At 37.7% G+C, this 20,275-nt stretch overlaps 1 protein-coding gene across 1 annotated transcript in view; it reads left to right on the top strand.

Annotated features, from left to right (window-relative positions):
* Nucleotides 1-20,275, top strand: part of CDK6 (cyclin-dependent kinase 6) — a 305,967-nt gene that overhangs the window by 192,933 nt on the left and 92,759 nt on the right. The window lies entirely within an intron of this gene.

The following is a 20,275-nucleotide window of genomic DNA, read 5'->3' as shown; positions in this document are numbered from 1 at the left end:
CAAACAAATTTTTTTTCAAAGAATATTAGCTTTATAGGATAGTAATAGGTGTTTTATGAGGAAAAAATATTCCGTGGATGAAATGGTTAAATGAGTCTCTTTTTGAGCTGTATATATGTCAGTGAAAAAAATAAAATTTAAAGATAGTGATGTAGTTTACCTTTATTTGCAGCTTTGTTTGATTTAGAACTTTTGTTCTTGAGACATTCCTGGGCATTATAATTTTCTGAGCTACTTTTGAAAAATAGGCCAGTAAACCATTAGAACTCAACAATGGCAAAGTTTACTGGGATGGAGGGAGGACATTATGCAACAATGAATGAATATTAAAAAAAAGAAAAGGCAAATGGAGTGAAGGTATAGGGAGGAAAATGTATAACTAAAAATCCAACTTTTCTATTAACTTTCATTAAAATCACAATAAAAAATTATATATATAAATAGATATATAAAAGAACTCACTAATGTAGCTAAATAAGTTCTTCCTCCATTTTCTTCAGACTACTTAACAATATTCTTCTCATACAAGAAGTACTTTATTGCTGGAATTACTTTGAACCTATTTCCTGTTGACATTGAATAAAGAAATCTCATAGAGTGTATATAGGTAAAGATTCTCAACACTGGGCCAGTCGGAAGCACTGTGATGGATGGAGAAGAGATTGAGGTTGTTAACAGTTATAGCTTGCACAGCTCCACAATCAACACTCTTGGCACCAGCAGTCAGGAAATTAAAAGACAAGTTGTTGTTGTTGTTGTTGTTATGTGCCGTCAAGTCGCTTGCGACTCATAGTGACCCTATGTACAACATCCCTAAACCCTGCTCTTTCCTGTGCCAATCGCACTGTCTCTGATACATCCAGCCCCATTACTCCAGTCTTTGAATCAATCCACCTGATAAAGGGCCCTCCCCTCCTGTGGTGTCCCTCCACCCTAACAACCATGATGTTCTTCTCCAAGGACCTGTCCCTCCTTACAACATGTCCAAAGTATGTTAGACGGAGCCTCAGAATTACATTAGGTAAATCTGTTGTCAGGGACCTTTCCAAAGTACTAAGAAGGAACAGTGTGAGTCCAGAGACTAAGGGTGCAACTGATCCAGTCCATAGTGTTTGCAGTTACTTGCTATGCATCAGAGAGCTGGACAGTGACTAAGGATGATAGAAGGAGAATCAACGCTTTTGAGTTGTGGTGCTAGACAAGAGTCTTGAACATACCATAGACTGACAAGGAAACAAAATCTTGGAGAGGGTGAAACCAAGTTTCTCTTTGGAGGCTAGGATTTTGAAGCTCTGTCTCACATACTTTGGGCATGTGGCCAGGAGCACTTGATCCTTGGAGAAGGACATCATGCTTGGAAGGGTGGAAGGACAGCGCAGGAAACTAAGTCCCCGAATGAGATGAACTGTTACGGTAACTAAGGCAGTGGGGGTATGTGTGAGTTGTCAGTGAGACTGGCTCCAGACAGGTTAGGCTTCAGAGCTGTTGTATGTAGGATCACTGTGAGTCACAGGTGACTCGACAGCACGTAACAACAATAAGCATCACTTTCAAGGCTGTGTCACAGTTTTGCCATTTCTGGCATCAATCTGGCTTTAAACCCAAGGAGGGCAGGAACTGTGTCTGGTACATTCACCAACACTGAGTGCCCATTACAAAGTAACACTCTGTGTTTATGGACTAAATGAAGAAAGCCATTTCTTCCATTGTTCAGTTTCCAAAGTACAAGGGGAAATAGTACTGTGTCCACTCTGGTTATTATTCTTCAGCCCCTCTGAAATCGTTGCTATGGTTCCCCATGTTTAAATTCCATGTCTGGGTGAATGTGAGCGTAGGTTTACCACAGATTGAAATATGACTACAAGAGCTCTTCAGAGGGAAATATGACAGCAGCAGCCCTAGCAGGATTTTCCATAGTCAAGCTGCAGTGCTGACTAACAGGCATGATTCTGAATTTTAGCTAATAATAATGTTGCAGAATTTTGTCCATACAAAACTCATCAAAACCACCATTCCTCAGCCTTCAAGGATTTTGTACTGTTAATATTAATGTAGCATCCTTTACAAACATTTCAAACTACTTTCAAGTTTAGTTTCACTATTGAATACCTAAATTGTCTAAGGATTCTCATAAATACACAGTTTATGTACCTCCAGAGAAGGAGAGAAGCTTAAAGACTTTGGAATTTACCAAAAATTTGACATATTAGAGACAAAAATGAGAAGAGAAACTTAACTTTTAAAAATTAATTAAGCTGTTGAATCATGCAGTTCCACACCAATGATGGATATCAATATTCTCTCATTACAAGGAGAATCTTGTTAATATTTTAATAAATCTAGATTATATTCATTGTAAGATCTGTTACTCTCCTAATTTGCTCTGTCAAAATTACAAGGATTATTAGTACATACTAATAGGAATGATTAGGAATGTGAGATGTTGAAAAGATAGGGAGAAACAGAACTTTGATGTATGTATCCCTGAGCATAGTGTAAAACGGTTCAATCACTTGGGAACAATTTTTGGTAGTACCTATTAAACCTGTGTCCACTCCCCATCTATACCCAAAGAAATGACTGCCTGTATTCATCAAGAGAACATTTATAACATAGTGTCCATTCATTAGAGACAACACCTAGAAATACCCATTGATAAGAAATAGAGTGAAGAAATTCCAGCATATTATTACAATGGAGTGCTACGCAGCGATGTAAGGAAATAAACTCCTGGTCGTCACCACAGCATTGGCAGTTCGTACACAGTATGTTGAGAAAAGGAAACCAGGCACAAAAGAGCATATCCAGCAGTCTTCCTTTCATATGAAGTTCAGGAACCAAGAGAATGAACCCATGATGATATGCACCATGGTACAAAGGTGGTGATACTGACTAAGAATGACATAAGAGGACCTTCTGTGATGCAGGCTATATTTTTATTTAAATGGTGATTACATAAGTATGCACATAAGCAAAAATTTGCTATATACTTTAAATGTGTGTATTTTACTACATTTAAGATATACCACAAAATAGGGATGAGGGGGGTGTGTGTGTTACATATGCCAACAGGTAGTTAAAATGTATTTCCTCTTTACAAGAAACTTCTCTAAGGTATGATGTTTGAATCTTACTCTGTTGTCATATTTATTATTCTATACCAGCTTTCACACCTGCAGAATAATTCACAGACCTGGTCCTGATTTGCTTTTTGCTTCGGTTTGTGGTATTGTGAAGGATAGATTTGGAAGAACTTCTTTGTCAGGCAAAGTATTTTCCTTGTCATTCATTTAACACATAGTCTCTAATGGATGGATGCTTTGTGCCAGGCTTCAGCACCAGACATTGGGGATCAAAAGATAAAGGCTCAGTCTCTGCCATTTGCAGCATTGTAGGAATGTTGTAGGAATGACAGAAATGGAAGCAGATCCTTGTAGTCATGTCAGCAGCAGCTGCAAGAGAGGTATGCTGTGGGACTGGAGGACAAGAAGCCATGCCCTCTCTCAGAATGTTCTGGAAAGCTTCCATGAATGGTATCACTAAGCCCTGCTTCAGTTTTTCCTGTATATCAGAGTCCTCTGTATATTAGCTATCTTCCTACAATGACAATTAAAGAGGATTTCTTAATTACTAAAATATTTTATGTCATTTTCATGTTTCCTTATATATAATTTTTAAATTACTTCTTAGACTATTCATCAAGACCCTAACAGTTTCTGTGATAAAGTTTACGTGCCAGAGATTTCTAGAAAGCAGCAACATTCTTTGAAATGTTTATAAATGGAAAGGACATATTTCTTTGAATTAGTTCTGAGGTAAAAGCCAAATTTTACCCAAATTGGGGGGTTACTTTTCCTTTCAAGTAGCGTTTGAATGCAGCAAGCACGCTGGCCTGGAGTCAGGTGCCGCAGGAGCTCTTGAGATGAGGTGAGAAGCCTTCTGCTGGTTTCTGTAGTCACACATGTAGCCTCCCTGTTAGCGGAAGTACCTAGAAATACTCTGTAAAGCTGTCAGTATTAGTGTGGTTCTTCCTAGAAGCTGAGACAATTTTAAGAGAAGCATTGTGGCTCATCAAGAACACATATGTGTATCTTGTGCACTTATTTAATTAGCAAAACTATATTCCCTCTCATTGATCATTTCCCACTCTTCATAGAAAATACAAAGATATTTAAAACCCTGTAAGCACTGGAAAGTGTTTCCTAAAAGAAAGGGAAAAAAATCAATTAGAGGCTGAGATACATAGATCATATTTTCTTTTCAGTAACTTTGAAATCACACTTTGAAGTAAAGTTTAAAGTGATGTCTTTCTGTCTGTATGATTGCACTGAGTCTTTGGACACAAAAACAGCTTGTCTGTCCAGTCATGTGATTTTTTTTAAACTTAGGTATCATGTTAGAAAATGGTGAGTGATAAGAGTTCAGCTTCCTCAAACTGTTATCTTTCCCATTCTCTTATTTCCTCAATGCTGGTCCCCCATGAGGTGGTCTTTCTGTCACAATGAGAAGGGCACCCTTTCTACGTTGTTTGTGTCTGCATGAATGAGTGAGAGGTGAGTTGAAGAAGAATCTGACTTGGAGAACTAGTTAGATGATTTCATTTGTGGAGACAGGAAATACAAGAAGAAGGAACATGTTTGGAGGGAAAGATGGTGTCTTTATCATCTAATGCTGCTATAACAGAAATACCACAAAAAAGATGGCTTTATCAAATTTCTTTTCTCACAGTTCAGCAGGCAAGAAGTCCAAATTCAAGGTGCCAGATGTTGGGGGAAACCTTCCTCTGTCAGTTCTAGAAGACAGTTTTTGACTCTTGCACTTCAGCTGCTGGGTGATCTTCTTGTAGTTTGACATCATTGTTCTTCTTCCATCGTTTCTTGCTTTTTTAAAATCCTTTTTCTATCTTAAAAGTGATTGATTAAAGATATGCTCTACAACAGTACATGGACATAGCAAAGAAATCCCATCCCCAAATGAGACGATAACCGCAGGTATGGGGGTTTGAGTTGGTGGAGATTCGGGAGTTAAATCCGTAACAGGTGGCACATGTAGTCTCTAGGAAGGAACGTTCTGAAGGAGCAGCCATGTTTGTCAGCAGCAGCTTGCGTGTGTGCAGCACCAGACTTCTGCCCCCTGGGCTGCACATTGTGCCCTCCACCCAGGATCTGGCCATTTGCACATCCGTGCTCCTCATTCCTCAGCGGGTGCCCATCTGTGGAAATCTTCAGAGATACCATTATTCTACAAAACAGTTTCTTGTCAGCTGTTCTGGTAAATCTTCATTGTTAGGGAAATGTTGATAATTTTAAAACTAGAGACATTTTCTGTTGTAACAAGGTTTAAGATTTAAAAAAATAAAACTCAACCTCTAATCTTTGAGACCCCACAGTGAAAGTGAACCTGAGGTAGATAAACCTGATTTCAAATCCTACTCTAGCGTTTACTAGCTACCTGATCTCCAGCAGGTGACTTCTCTGAGTCTTCCATTTCATAGTCAGTAAAAAATAGTCCCCAGGATCCACCTCATACCATTAAACTGAAGTTTATTTGTAATTGCAGATAGAGTCAATCGAACACAGGACTTGGTATCTTTGGGGGCTCTACAAATGTTTTCATCCCTGCTTCTTGCTCCCAGTTAGGATTTTACACAATTCAAAATCCATTCTAATATTTAACAGTTCTTGTTATCAGAAAATAACTTCCTTCTCTATAACACACATTCCAAGTACTACATCCTGAATTCTTCTGTAGGTTGAGATTTCTCTTTTTTTTTTTTTTTGCCGTTTTTATCTTGATAAATGCTATAATGCAACATCCTAACCTTTAGATGCATATTTTATTTATTTATTGCTTTTAATTTCTAAATAGACATAATATAGTAAGACTCCAGAGTGCTGTAACTGTGGTCAGTGTCTTTGAGTGTTTAGGATTTGCATGCATGGCTGGTCTTCCTTTCCTGATTTTAGAGTTGGAGCAGAAGATAAGGGGGAAGCAGAGTAAGTTGCCTAAGTACCTCCTCTCAACTGAGGCTCCTTTCCATGTAAGGAGCTCAGTGTCTGTAGATTTTTAAGGTAAGAGAACACTTTGCCTAAACTTAGATTTTAAAAAACTAAGCTTTCAGAATTCTCCTGGGAAGGCTAGATGGTTAAGCACTTGGCTACTAACCAAAAGGTTCACAGTTCTGATCCACCAAGAGGTTCCTTGGAAGGTAGGCCTGGAGATTTGCTTCATGGAAGGTTGTAGTCTTGAAAGTCCAGGGGAGCAATTCTACTCAACACATTGGGGCGTGGGGGGAGGGGTGTTGGGGGATGTGCAACAGAATCCACTAAATAATGACTAACAACAAAAACTATCCTTTTCCTGGTAACTTGCATCAAACAGATAACTGGCAAATAATCACACAGTAGGTTTACATGCAGCCTTTGCAAAAATGAGCATAATAACCTAGGAGAAAAAAAGGCATAGATTTTTAAGGGTGTTTAATGGTTTCCAAAACAAATCAAACAAATTTATTTTCAGATTCCCTTAAGAACCTAGGCAACTATGGGACCTCTCAAAGCATATGGATTTTAAGAGTTAAAACAACTTGTAAGAGGAAACGATGAGCCATGCAGCCTGCCATATCCTGTGTTCAGAATAATTTTCATTTCTATACTTATCTATGAAGGTTGAAGGAATGTCTACAAATATTTGCTTGGTTTCTATGGTGAAGGCAGAGAGAGATCAAGTGTGTGATTGTTTAGTGTCAAAATCAAAACTACACTATACTGTACTTCTAAAAAGAGAATGCATGTGTTACTTGGAACATAATAGACATTTAGCAAGTGGTAACTATTTTAAGTTTCACAAGTTCAAGAAGAAATTTAAACAATACAGCCTGAAAGAAAACTTGAGGACTTAAAGCACTCTAAAGCTTCACTTTGCAAAAATAAAATAGTACTCACACTTTGTTAAAAAGTCATTTGTTTGACCAGTGATTGTGTTGGTAAACTCTTCAAATGCCTGGTGTGGATATGGGAACCACAAGAACATTCTTTGACTATGATATGCAAATTTATGCTATGATAAAATCACATTGCTTCCTGCCTTGAATTACCCCTCCTAACCCTGTAAGCCTCCACTCAGCTCTCTACTAGTGACTTGTGTGTTGCGTTTGAACATAAATTTTATACTTGCTCTGCTGGCTTAGTGGTAAGGAGTTGTGATGCTGACCCAATAGCACATGGTTCATTCACATCTATGAACTGCTCCTCCAAAGAAAGATGGAAATCTCCCCAGTGCCATTTACAGCCTCTGAAAACTTGCTGGAGGGTCAGTTGTGAGTCAGTTCCAAATCAGTGACATTGTAACAATGGCATATGCAGTGCCCTGAGCGATGGAGATTATCAACTTGAAAATGGTATCTACCTTCCATGGGCTCGCTGTGAGGCTGGTACGTGCTAAGTGCATAGTGAATGGGATCCAGTGTGACAGTGCTGTGATCACCTGTAGTTGGGGGGAAACTTGGCAAAGTATCGTTCACGGAAGCTGGAAGGGAGTTCTAAAGAGGACATTCCAAGGAGAGCTTCCAGTGTGTGAAAAGAAGGTCCTGAGCATGACACAGCATGCATGTTTGAACACTCTCAGAGCTTTCTGAGCAGTTTAAGGAAAGGCTTCATGAGAAGGAGGAGCAAGAGATAAAAAGAGAGAGCGAGTAGGAGTCATTGTGCTCCCAATGTGAGTTACGCTGGACTTGAACTGGACCCTGAAAGCTCTGTAAAGTGAATGAAGGATTTTAAGCAAGAAAATTAGTAACACGTGGTCAGAAGATTGATTACTTGGAGTGAAAGGAGGCAGACTTACAGGAAATGACCCCAGAAGTACATGTCCAGGAGGGCACAAGTTCATGATGGAGGACTTGGTGCCCATAATTGTGGGAATAAGTGTGAAACCTTAGCAAACCGTAATTTTGCTTACAGAAAGAGAAGCAGGTTTCAGAGGAAAGATAATGTCTTTTGAATTTGAGGTATCTTGTGAAGAATTGATTATGCACTGAAGCTCATGAAGCAATTGAAAGGCGGGTCAGGTGCTCAGCGTTGTATAGACTCAATATCGATTTTGGATAATTACATTCAATTATCCCCAGAGACTCTTCATTATCTAGCAAACAGAATGGCTTGAAGATGGTGCCTTAGAAAAAACCACATTAGGGGTTGCTGGAGAAAGACATTACAGAGTCCCTAGAAAAATGAGAGGACCATGAGGACACAGGACCCATGTATTCTCCATTTAAATCACAGCTCAGACACCTGTTTGTACTTCAGCCAACTCAATCAGTTTACCTGCTTTTTCAATCTATGTGACCAAGACCAGGATAGAGCTTTTCAGAGAGTTGACAGTCACAAGATCAGTTGAACTGAAAGTCTTTTTTGATTCGATCTGCCTGGACATTAAAAAAATTAAAGAGAGGTAGACTAAGAGCTGGTAAGTGCTGCTCATATCATAGGAGGTCAGAAGCTCAGCTCCCTGAACTCCACCTCCATTTATCCTTCAGTGGGTCTTTATCACCCCTCCCCAGACACAGCAGACAGTCCTTGTCTCCCAAATGGCTCTGTTCCCCAAGATACTCTTCTTGTCTACCTGGAGGGAATAGCCATGTCACTCATTTTCCCTATACCTTAGCTGTCATACTTTGACTCAAATCCCATTCAGTGACAGCTCCATCCACAGGTCCAGTTCCTTTTAGAAAAGCAAAGAAAACTCATGTTTAATCTGCCCTTGGATGTTCTTGCCTGTAAACTTTATGTGGTTGTCTCTGTCTACCTTTAGCACTGCCGTTAGACATCACTATGGTTCAGTCATGTACCTAGTCTCACAAAATAGCTGAGTTCCTTCAGTGTGTAAGGCACTAAATATGTGCTGAAGAGTGAATCAAATGGAAAACGGTTAAGTGTCAAGCGCTCTATATAAGTGCAGTGGGAACTCAGAGGAGAGTTATCACTTCTAGTGAGGAGAGCAAGAAAGACTTCCTGGAGGAGGTGATTGTGTGAGCCAGGCCTTAAAATGGGTAAGGATTGAACATGCACAGACTCGGGGAAAGAATATCCCACAGAGAACCACACACACAATAGCCCACTGGTGGGAGAACGCAGCACATTAGGGGCATGTGTGACTCCATGTGAGCCAAGACGATGGGAGGTCCTAGAAAGGACAGCCCTTCTGCTGGTGAGGAATACATCCAAGCAAAGGATGGAAGAGTTGTTGGCGTGGTGCTCAGGGATTGGACACTCTGTGTATGGCCCTCAGATGTCTTGTCTTGTCTTGTGTTTTGGTTTGGTTTGGTTTGTGGGGTTTTTTTTTAAACTTTTTTTATTTTATTAATTTTCATGAACATCTACAGAGATTTTGGATTTCCATTCGTTCATTGTTGCACTTTTCTCCCTGCCCAGCCCTCCCCCACCCCCACCCCCCCAGTTCACTCCTCTCTTTGAAAAGTAAAAGAAAAATTCTTTCACTGGTCTTTTCTTAATGTGTCATAATTTCTTTCTGCCTTCGTAGATTAGAAGAGAATTTGAGAATCCATTGTTAAGTGTTGCAGAGTACTTTGTATACTAATTTTTATTGAGGTGTAATTCTCAATGTTTTTCATTTAACTGCCTTGATGATGAAAAGATTGCTTGGCAGAATTCCAAATTCTATTGTGATGTTGCATATTTAAATAAGCAGTTTGCTTATTTAAGAATGTGCCTTTGAAGAACTCAGGTTTAAGATTCTTTATGAAAAGTCATGAAATAATGATCACTAGGTGTTTCTTTTGTTGCTTTTCTTTTAATATTTTATGTTGAAGTGTAGACAGCCAAATAGGTTCCCACACAGCACATAGTTTTCTATGTCACTGAGCATATTTTTCAGTGATGTTGATTACATTTTTTGCTTTGTATCTGTAGTCTCTGTATTTATATTCTAGGTATTTTCATTCCTACTAACTGAGTCTCACAGTTCTTCAACCTTCTCATCCATGCTTTTGAGCACTTGTTCCTTTAGTTCTTTGAAACCATAGGTGGTGTGGTTTTTTTTCAAGAGAGTACAGTATTAGATTAAATTATTATTGCTCTTGTGTATCATCTAGTCACCTGCGATTCATAGCAACCCCATGTACAATAATTCTGTATTCTGCAGTCTCACTGTCTCCAACACACCTACCGCCATTACTCCAGTTACTGTGTCAGTCTCATCGAGAGTCTTCCTCTCCTGCACTGTCCCTCCAACTTTCCAAGTAGTAAATCCTTCTCGATGGACTGGTCCCTACTTGGCAGCATGCCCAAAATATGTCAGATGGAGCGTAAAAATTCTAGCCCCCAAACAGCAACTTGGTTTCACCCTCTCCGGGACAGACCTGTTTTTTCTCATAGCAGTCTGTTTAGTACTGTTCTCCAGCACCTCAACTCAAAGGCATCAACTCTTCTTCTGTAATCTTGGGCTATTGTCCAGCTTTCTGATGCATAACAAGTAATTGCAAAGACCATGGCTTAGATCAGGCGTACCGTAGTCTTCAGACTGACATTGTTGCTCTTCAGCACTTTTGAGAGGTCCCTGACAGCAGTTTTCCCAGAGCAGCTCATCTTTTGATTTCTTGACTGCTGGTGCCAAGTGTCAGTTGTGGAGCTGAGCAATCTGCAATTGCAACCTCATTCTCTTCTCCATCTATTACGATGCCACCAATTGGCCCAGTGGTGAGAATCTTTGTCTTCTTGATGTTGAGCTTCAAGCCATACTGAAGAAAACTGCAGTCCTTGACTTCCTGCAGCAAATGCTTCAGGTCCTCCTCAGTTTCAGCAAGCTGGATTGTGTCATCTGCATAACACAGGTTGCTGATGAGTCTTTCTCCAATCCTCATGCCACATCCCTCCTCAAAAAGTCCAGCCTCCCAAACAGTCTGTTTTGCATATAAGTTGAAAAGGTATGGAGACAAGATGCATTCCTGATACACTCCTTTTCTGATTTTGAACCATGCAGTGTTTCCTTGCTCTGTTCTGACGACTGCTCCCTGATCTGCATGAGCACATAGGTTTTGCATGAGCACAGTTAAGTGTTCTGGGATTCCCATGCCTCTCAAGGTTAGCTACAGTTTGTTGTGATCCACACAGTCAGAGGTCTTTGCATAGTTAATGAAACACAAATAGATATTGCTCTGGTACTTTTTGCTTCCAGCCAAGATCCATCTGATGTTGGGGATAATGTGTCTGGTGCCACAGCCTCTCCTAAACCCAGCCTATATTTCTGTTATTTCTCTCTTGATGAATTGTATCCCCCCACAAAATATGTCACAAATCCTAACCTCTAGAACTGTGACTGTAGTTATAATCCTGTTTTGGAATGGTTTGGCTTTGTTATATTAATGAGTCAGAGTGAGTATAGATTGCCTCTTGAATGAGTTTCCTTTGAGATAATAATAAAAAGATTAAGTAAGTAGCAGAGAAAATATAGAATCAGGTAGATGCCAAGACATTTGGAGATCTTCAGGAAATCAAGAAGCAGAAGGTGGAGAGACAACCACCTTCATTCAAAACCAACAGAAAAAGAAAGCCTTTTCCATGAGCCAAAAATATAACTGGCTCTCTTCATTCAGACTGTGAGAAAATAGATACGTTTGTTAAAATCCTTCAGTTGTGTTATTTCTGTTCTGACATCATTAGATAACTTAAGACAATACTGAAGGATGGTATCCATTACTTCATGCATTAACCTGCTTTTTAAACTGGAAAGAAGAGATAGTTTTAGTTCCAGAATTAAAGAGTATGTCACAGTAGTTGTCTCAGATTCCACCTATCTCAGTGAACTCATTAAGTCTGGATTTTTTTTTTAAATCTAAAATTTTATTCCACATTTTTATTCCCTTCTGTCACAATCCATCTACTTTAGTCCTGATCAAGAATGTTTATTGGGCACTGTCTAGTTCTTGTGATTTCAGAATAAAGGAGGCTAGAGTTCATGAGAATAGCTACTCTTGTAGACTGGTTCCTTTTCTGAATCTTGTCTTTTCTTCCTTCTCTTTTTCTTTAGACAACTAGAGACTTGAGAGTTGAACCTTAGATGGCCAGTCACAAGCTTTTTATCTAGAGGTGCTACTCCTCAAGCCAGAATGTAGATCCTAAACCTTATGAACTGCATTATGCAACTTGACCCAACAGTATGTGCAAATACAACCAGATTATAACCCTAAATATTCACATCAAAAGAACTAATCTCAGTAGATATTTGTACCAGTTTTGTGTTTTTGTTTTGTTTTTTTTAAATTTTATTTTATTATTATTTTGTATATGTGTACTGTCAAATCAGATCTGACTGGTACAAGAGGAGATTGTTCCTCCTCTCTCCAGCAGAGTATCTGGTGGATTCAAACTATGTACTTCTGGGATTGCAGTGCATCTTCTTACCACTAGGCCACCAGAGCTCCCCTAGATATTTGTACCAGTTTTTAAGATCCTTATTTCTTTTATTACACACATTTAAATATCACTAATTTTTATTTTCACTTTGTAAAACTGTACTAGTCATCAGTAAGGGGAAGTATGTATTAGGGAGTTTTATATTAGTATTAAGTGAATAAAGCATAGTCAGAGCCTCAGAAGCATGTAGAGTAAAAACTTGCAGGGATTTTAGTAGACCCTAATCCACAAGATCTCTAAGTAACCAAGAAGCAAAAGCTGAGAGAAAAAGTTATTCCGTCAGAGCAGAGAAGACTTCACTTAGAGCTGATGCTCCTGAATTCGGACTGATCATTTCCTAAACTGTGAGAGAATGAATTTCTTTTTACTACAACCATCAACTTGTAAACAACTAAAGTGTCCATGAAGTCCGTCAATAGACAAATGTCAAAAGTAACAGGTATAGTTACACATTGGGCTAAAAAAAAGAAATCAAGAGTTCGTTAAATACTGCACAATATAGATGAATATAAAGCCAATTATACTGGTGGTATAAATCAGTCACAATTATAAGAGAACTAATTAACAAATCTAAGAAAACATTTACAAAATAAAAACTTGGAGGGATTTTAAGGTTTACACCTATATTCCTCATAAGCTATGTTCTGAATGTGCGATGATATTTAGGTGGGCCCTCAGAGGACAGCTATCACCTCACTGATAATAAGTAATTTAAAATTTAAGGAATATAAGTAATTTAATATCCACTGATATTAAATTTAAGGAATATAAGTAATTTAATATCCACTGATAATAAGTAATTACTAAATCAAAGGATGCATTACTCAAAAGATGAAGATGCACTTGATTCAAGCCATGATCTGTCCTGTGCATCTGAAAGTTGGACAGTGAATAAGAATGACAGAAGAAAAACTGATGCCTTTGAATTTGTTGAAGAGGAATACTGAATAGCTCATGGATTGGCAAAAGAGAAAACAAGTCTTGGAAGAAGTACAAGCCAGAGTTCTCCTTAGAGGCAAAGGTGGTGAAATTTCATCTCATATACCTTGGGCATGTTGTCAGAAAGGGCCAGTCCTTAGAAAAAGACAGTGAGCTGAGAAGGATAGATGTCTAGAGAAAGAGGAAGATGGTCAACAAGGTGGATTGACACAGTGACTGTAACACTGAACTCCAGCATATCCGAAATTATAAGTATAGCACATGATTTGGCCAAGTTCAGGTCTGTTGTTCACTGGATGACCACAAGTCATAGTCACCTCGATGGCACCTAACAGCATCAACAAGTCAAAGGACAGGAAAGGATGGCTAAAAGTAGAACAACTGTGTCTTTACAATATTTCATTTTTAAATTAAAGTTACCGTAGCCATTATTACTCCAGAGTTTACAGAATGTTTGCATAGGACACCTTACAGATGGTGTACTCCAGATGTCTTCTTTTAGAAATGGAGAGATTGACCCTTCCAGAGACGACATCATTCATGCTATTTGCTTTATCTGATATATATATCAGGAAGTAGAAGTCATGGTCTGTTCAGAATAAGTTAAGGGTGAAAGTTTATAAGAAACACTTAGGGATTTATAAGAATCATCTAGGAATCCGTTAAAAATATAGATTCTGATTCTATCTCATTGAGGTAGAAATGCAAGTCCTCAGCAGGAGGTTGAGCCAGTTTAAAGCTTTGGTTTGCTTAGAGTGATACTGTTTGAAAAGATGAGGGTTTGGAGCACTCACTAGGAATAGAAATAGTGTTGTAACTTGAGTGTTGGATACAGATAGTTTGTTTCCTAGATTAGGAGAGTACAGGGAGGAGGAAGTTACTAGAATCCAGAGACAAAATCCCATGAAGCAGACAGCCCCAAAGTGCAGGAACTCTAATGGTAACACAGGTAGGTCTAGACAGCCTTGTTTGGAGGAAATCAGGGGTTTCAGGACTCTCACTTCACTCTTCTCTCCACTTCAAACTCCTGCTAGAGCTTCCTACTGGGGAAATCCTAATAAGAAGCTGAAAGCATGGGATACATGCAGGTTTGCATCCCTGGGCAGAGCGGTGTGGAGAATGAGAGAGATGACCTGGAGAAGGAAAAGGAAGTTTGCTGACCCAGTGGTTTTCTGCTGTTTAAGTTTACAAACATTTTAAGGATGAGTCTGAGAAAATTTGAGAGCTTTTTCAGAATCTTGATGAAAGGGGACATGAATAAAACGGTGGTGTACTGAATATGAGGTAATGGAGATTTACTCCAACATATGTTTTCAGCCAGGGTTAGCCTTGGCTCTGCTTTATCTTACGCTATTACTGAACTCATTCAAAAAATTGTGAATAGAGATCAAAGCTATTGAAACAGATACATCCACTTGTGTCAGTATCCTTGGAACACCCTACTCGACTCCCCCTCCTACTGCCAAATCCATTCAGCACCTCTAGAGGCTGCTAATACATATAATGATTGTAATAAGTATAGTCTTTGCTTTGGTTCCAGCTGACTCCAGATACCAAACTCTGTCCATCGTTCCTCTTGTTAGCTTTGCTTACTAGACAACTGTATTGTGATGCTTAGAAGCCACCTTTGTCATAGATTTCTAAATGTTGGTCTTTATATATTATACTCATTGTTTCCCCTCAGCATGTTTTTACATTTAAATACACTCTTATATTTTGTGTTCAAGAAAATTTAGAATTATTAAGCATAAGGAATTTTGGAGTAAAAGTGGATTATGTTTTTGACTACTTTTTTTAATGTCATGCATGAAAACCTTGAAATGTTTTTTATCAGTATTACTCATTACATGTAAAACTCTCCACAAGTATTTTTTTAAATTATGTGTGTGTGTGTGTGTGTGTGTGTGTGTGTGTGTGTGTACACCGTCAAATCAGATCTGACTGGTACAGAAGGAGATTGTCCCTCCTTCTCCAGCAGAGCATCTGGTGGATTCGAACTGCAAACCTTTGGGACTGCAGTGCAGCTTCTTGCCACTAGGCCACCAGAGCCTGCCAAGTATTTTATTTTTTTACATTTGCACTTAAAATGTGTCTTGAACTAGTTTTAAGTTTTTCCATCAGAAGTTTTGAGGAACATAAGGATAATAATTCCCAAGCAAAGAGAATTTATTTTAGTATCAGAAGAGCTTATGATATTTTGTTTTCCTAAACTTAGAACTAGATCAGGTTGTGGTATATAAAGTCCTATGAAATTATGGAAATCATTATCTTACAAGATATTTGAAGTTACTGTCGTTTAATTTTAGGATGAGAAGGCTCAACGTCAGAAATTATAGGACAGGTATGTAAATTAGCAAGTTAAGACTGAGGCAACTGCCTTGATAAATAGGAAAATATTATATAAAGGGACTCAAAGCTGGCCCCCCCCAGCAGGTTTTCAGTGCCTATAAATAGCAAGGGAAGAGAATGCCCATCTTTCTTCCACAGAGAAGCCAATGGATTTGAACTACATGCAGCTCCTTACCACTAAGCCACCAGAGCTCTTACGTAAACTAAGAAACAACTACTACAAAATGCTGTTACTATTTTTATATATAGATCTTTGGCTTTGTTAATATTCGATGACACCTAACAACAACAGTATTTTTCTAGCAAGTTAAAAATCTGCATTTGTATAAGTCACATTCTCAGAGAGTATGTGTGTGTGATTAAATTGTACACATGTAAGTTATATCTTATATTTCCCAAAAATTTAAGTACCATGTATATGAAGTAGAAACTCTTTTTCTTCTTTGTCTTATTAACAGTTCATATTAAGGTCTTATAACATGTTCCTCAGGAAATTTGCCTAAAGAAAATCATTAGATGAAAAATTCTTCAATTAGACAGAACCATTATAATAGTATAATGAGTTAACAATTTAATGCTATTTTATCCTTTGACGATTTCTCATTTTCATAAGGATACATATGATGGGGGGTTTAATTTTTATTGTAATCTGGGTGAAAATTGAAGTGGGAATTCTTATAAATAAAATTTTTATTCCTATAAATACAAAAGATACTAAGAAGGAGAAACCAGGAACTTAGTTCTTGTAGAATTTGATGACTATAGAGTAAGGGGGGAAAGAAGTAAGAATCTGTGAGAGAAAACTCTTCATATGAACTTGATACTGAAAAGAATACCTACTTTCTCTTTACATTCCGTAGTACAAAAATCAGTTAAACTCATAATCATAAAGAAAACCATTATAAATTCTACCAAGCAGAGTTTCTCTAGGTTACATTTTCTGGCTATGATGTAACCAAACTAGAAATCCAACAATTGAAACACAGCCAAAAATAACCTGGCCATATGGAAATTTTAATACACTTTTCTAAACTACCCTTCAAAGTACTTTACTCTTGGGTTAAAGGGAAAAAAGTGAAAGGTAAATAGTGTATTATCTAAAGGTAAACAATTATAAAGAAAGTTATTTTAAATCTGTAAATGGGACTAATTTAACATTCAAAGGACAATTAATAGCATTACGTAGTTATTAATAAAGTAAACAGACTGAGCTTTAACTGAAAAACAAAATCAACCAGAGATAAAAACCAAGAAAATAGGAAAGGAAATTTCTTAAAGATAAAAGGAGAAATCAACAATGTAAAGAGCTTAATTAAAATTAAAAGCTTAATCCTCCCAAAATCCAGTTTTTAAAATCAACAAATAATATCGCTAATACAAAACTAATTTAAGTAGAAAACGAAAAAGTGTACATTGTTGTTGTTATGTGCCTTTTAGCCATGAAAACCTATTAGAATAAAACAATTTTAAGAAATACTACGTAAAGCGCAGCAAAGGAAGACCCTGAATGAACTAAATTGAATTAGTGACTGGAGTAATGGGGATAGATGTGTCAGAGACAGTAAGATTGACTAAAGATAGAGCAGAGTTCAGAGCTGTTGTACAGAGGGTTGCTGTTAAGTCCCAAGTAACTCAACGACACATAACAAAAACAACATGTACAGTTTAAGCTAGTACATTTTGAAATCTAAGTAAGAATTTTCCTACAAAAAAAAAATCCTTGATCATTACTAAAATGAAGCCCAAAAATGTTGAAATCTAAGCAGACCAGTTAGCAAAAAGAAATTTCTAAAGTTATTAAAGATACACAGCATAGAAAGAGCAAAATGTTTTTTACAAATACATTGTTTAACCTTCAAGGGCACTGATTATTTTTAGGCTGTATATAGTCATCCAAAATATAGGAAAAGGGTAAGAAATTTGTTTATTTCTAATAACAAAACATGAAAAATTCACCCAAGAAAATATCAGTTATCTTAGTGAATAATAGTGATAAGTATTAATAATAATGAGTACCCTAAATAATATTGTAAACAAACATTAAAATACAGAATCCAGGAGTGTATTAAAATAATAATATATCATTATTAGGAATTATTTGTTCTAAGAAAACAAACATTGTGTCATGTTAGGAAATTTATTTAAAATAATATGTAATAAAGTACAGAAAACTGTAATATACCAGCTATCAGACGTTTTTACAAGCATTAAATGAAAATTTACTTTTCATTTTGTGCAGTAACTAAATTTTTAAAGATATTAGAAAGGAACTTCCTAAATATATCAGTATTACTAATATTGTATGAGCCTAGAGTTTCTAATTGGGATGAGAAGATAAATGTCTTCCCCCGATTGTCTGGTGTGGAACTTCATGGACAGTTTGCACCTGCAGTTTTGTTTACAGTGTGTCAGAGAAGCAGGAGTATGTTCCTACAGCCAGAAATATTTTGAAAGCAGAAATAAATTATGTAGAACTCAAATCAAGAGTGGTCAACCCTCTCTGCTTAACAAAAGTAATACCTTCTTCTTTGGAAATGGCTGGTAATTGAATTTTACACAATTAACCTTTCTAGGAGTGATTGCTTTAGAATCTTTAACTTCATGTTTGTTGAGCCACTATTATTTGCACAGTATTGTGCTCGGCATTTTATAGATAGAAACATGGATAGGATAAGGCCAGGTGCATCTTAGCAGAATATATATACACACACACACACACAGAGATGTATAACATACAAATTAACCATTTTATGAACTATGTGAAAAAATATGATTTCCAAGTAAAAGTGGGTTCAGGGAAATGATGGTATCAGAGTTGAGGTTCATTGAATATATAGAATTTCCACAAAAAAAGAGTTTCCAAACTAAGAACAGTGTGAACAAAAACTTGGTGGCAAGAGCTATAGCATGTTTGTATATTGCAGGATGTTTATCAATAGACAAGTGTCAGAATTAAATGAAGGAACAAAAAAAAATTTAAGAAAAGGAGCAACATCCAAGGGTTCCCTGCCCATGGAAAACTAATTTATTGAGGATAAGATAAAACCTGGACATCCATATTTTTCCTAAAATCCCCTTGGATGATCTTGATGTATACTTGGGATTGAAAACCTTTGGTGTAATCAAATGCGTGATTGATGAGTTACAGCAGTACTATGGGAGATTAAAACTCTGGTAGTGTAGTGATATAATGTATTATATATAGTGACCGTTCTCTAACTGAAAGGTCATTGGTTTTAATCTACAAGGTAATCCTCAGGAGAAAGGTAGACAGTCTGCTTCTGTAAAGATTTACAGTGTCAGAAACCTAATGGAGGGTCACGATGAGTCAGAATCAACTCGGTGGTAATGAGTGAGTGGGAAATAATACTGGAAAGAGAGATTGAAGCCAGATGGTAACCAGAGGAATATTGTCTGAGCAGAGCAGATTTGCTTGTTTCCTTTTTAATTTCTATTATATTACCATCATCCTTTCTTTAGATAACTCAGCACAAGTCATTGCTGTCGAGTCAGAACTGACCCACAGCTGACCCCCCAGCAAGTCTTCAGATGCTGTTAATCACATGGGAGGAACCATTGGTGGGTTCAGGCTGTCTGAACTGACCCATAGCTAACCTTCCAGCAAGTCTTCAGAGGCTGTAAATCACACACACAAAAAAAACACCCAGTGGTGGATTCACTGTCTACCTTTGGTTTGGCTGTCCAACACCCTATCCACTAGGCCATCAAAACTCCCTGTGCATTAGGTAGCAACTTGAAATCACTTAAATATAACCTTAAACCTTTGTGAACTAAAAACAAAATATTTTTAGATGAAGTGGGAAGAGCATCTTAGCTGTTGGCTATCAAGAATCTTGTTCCAGTTAGATATTCCTGTATAACAGCCACAAGACTTAGAACAGTGAGCATTTTGTTATCATCCACAATTGTATCAGATGACTGAACTCAGCTATGTGCTGCTTCTGCCCTATGTTATGTTGGCTGGGGCCACAATTACCTGGAGATAACTTTAGCTCAGATAGTTGAGACGGCTCACTTGAAACTGGGCTTCTCACAGCTTGGCTGCTGGGTGTCTCACAGCATGGTCATTGGGTTCTATGAGGAAGCATCTTAAGAACAAGCATTCAGAAAGATCCAGACTCCAAAGCTCCATTTGGCCTAACTTTGGTAGTCCCAGACATTCCACCATAGTCACTAAACAGGCCAGTCCCTTAGGCCAACTCAGATCAGAGGGAAGGTGAATTAGACTCCATCACGTGATGGAGGAGCAGAAGCAGCAAATGTATAAGACAAGAAGAAATTGATGACAGTCAGGTTTTGGAGACTTGTTACCACCATCTTTATGCACCAAATCGTGTAGCTTTTAATCCACCAGTTAATCTAAGGGAGAAAGATGAACAATCTGCTCTCACATAAGTTACAGCCTCTGAAGGATCAGCAGTGAGTTGATTCCAAGTTGACAGCATTCAGTTGAGTTGTTTAAGAGAAATAAGCAAAATAAAAAGTAATAATAAAAAACATCTGTATGATATAAAATGCTTATATATTAAACTCCTTGT

This window comes from Elephantulus edwardii, unplaced genomic scaffold (genome assembly GCF_000299155.1).
Source record: "Elephantulus edwardii isolate Elephantulus edwardi_28Jun2011 unplaced genomic scaffold, EleEdw1.0 scaffold00098, whole genome shotgun sequence".
NCBI lineage: Eukaryota > Metazoa > Chordata > Mammalia > Macroscelidea > Macroscelididae > Elephantulus > Elephantulus edwardii.
This window is presented reverse-complemented; position numbering and strand designations above follow the sequence as displayed.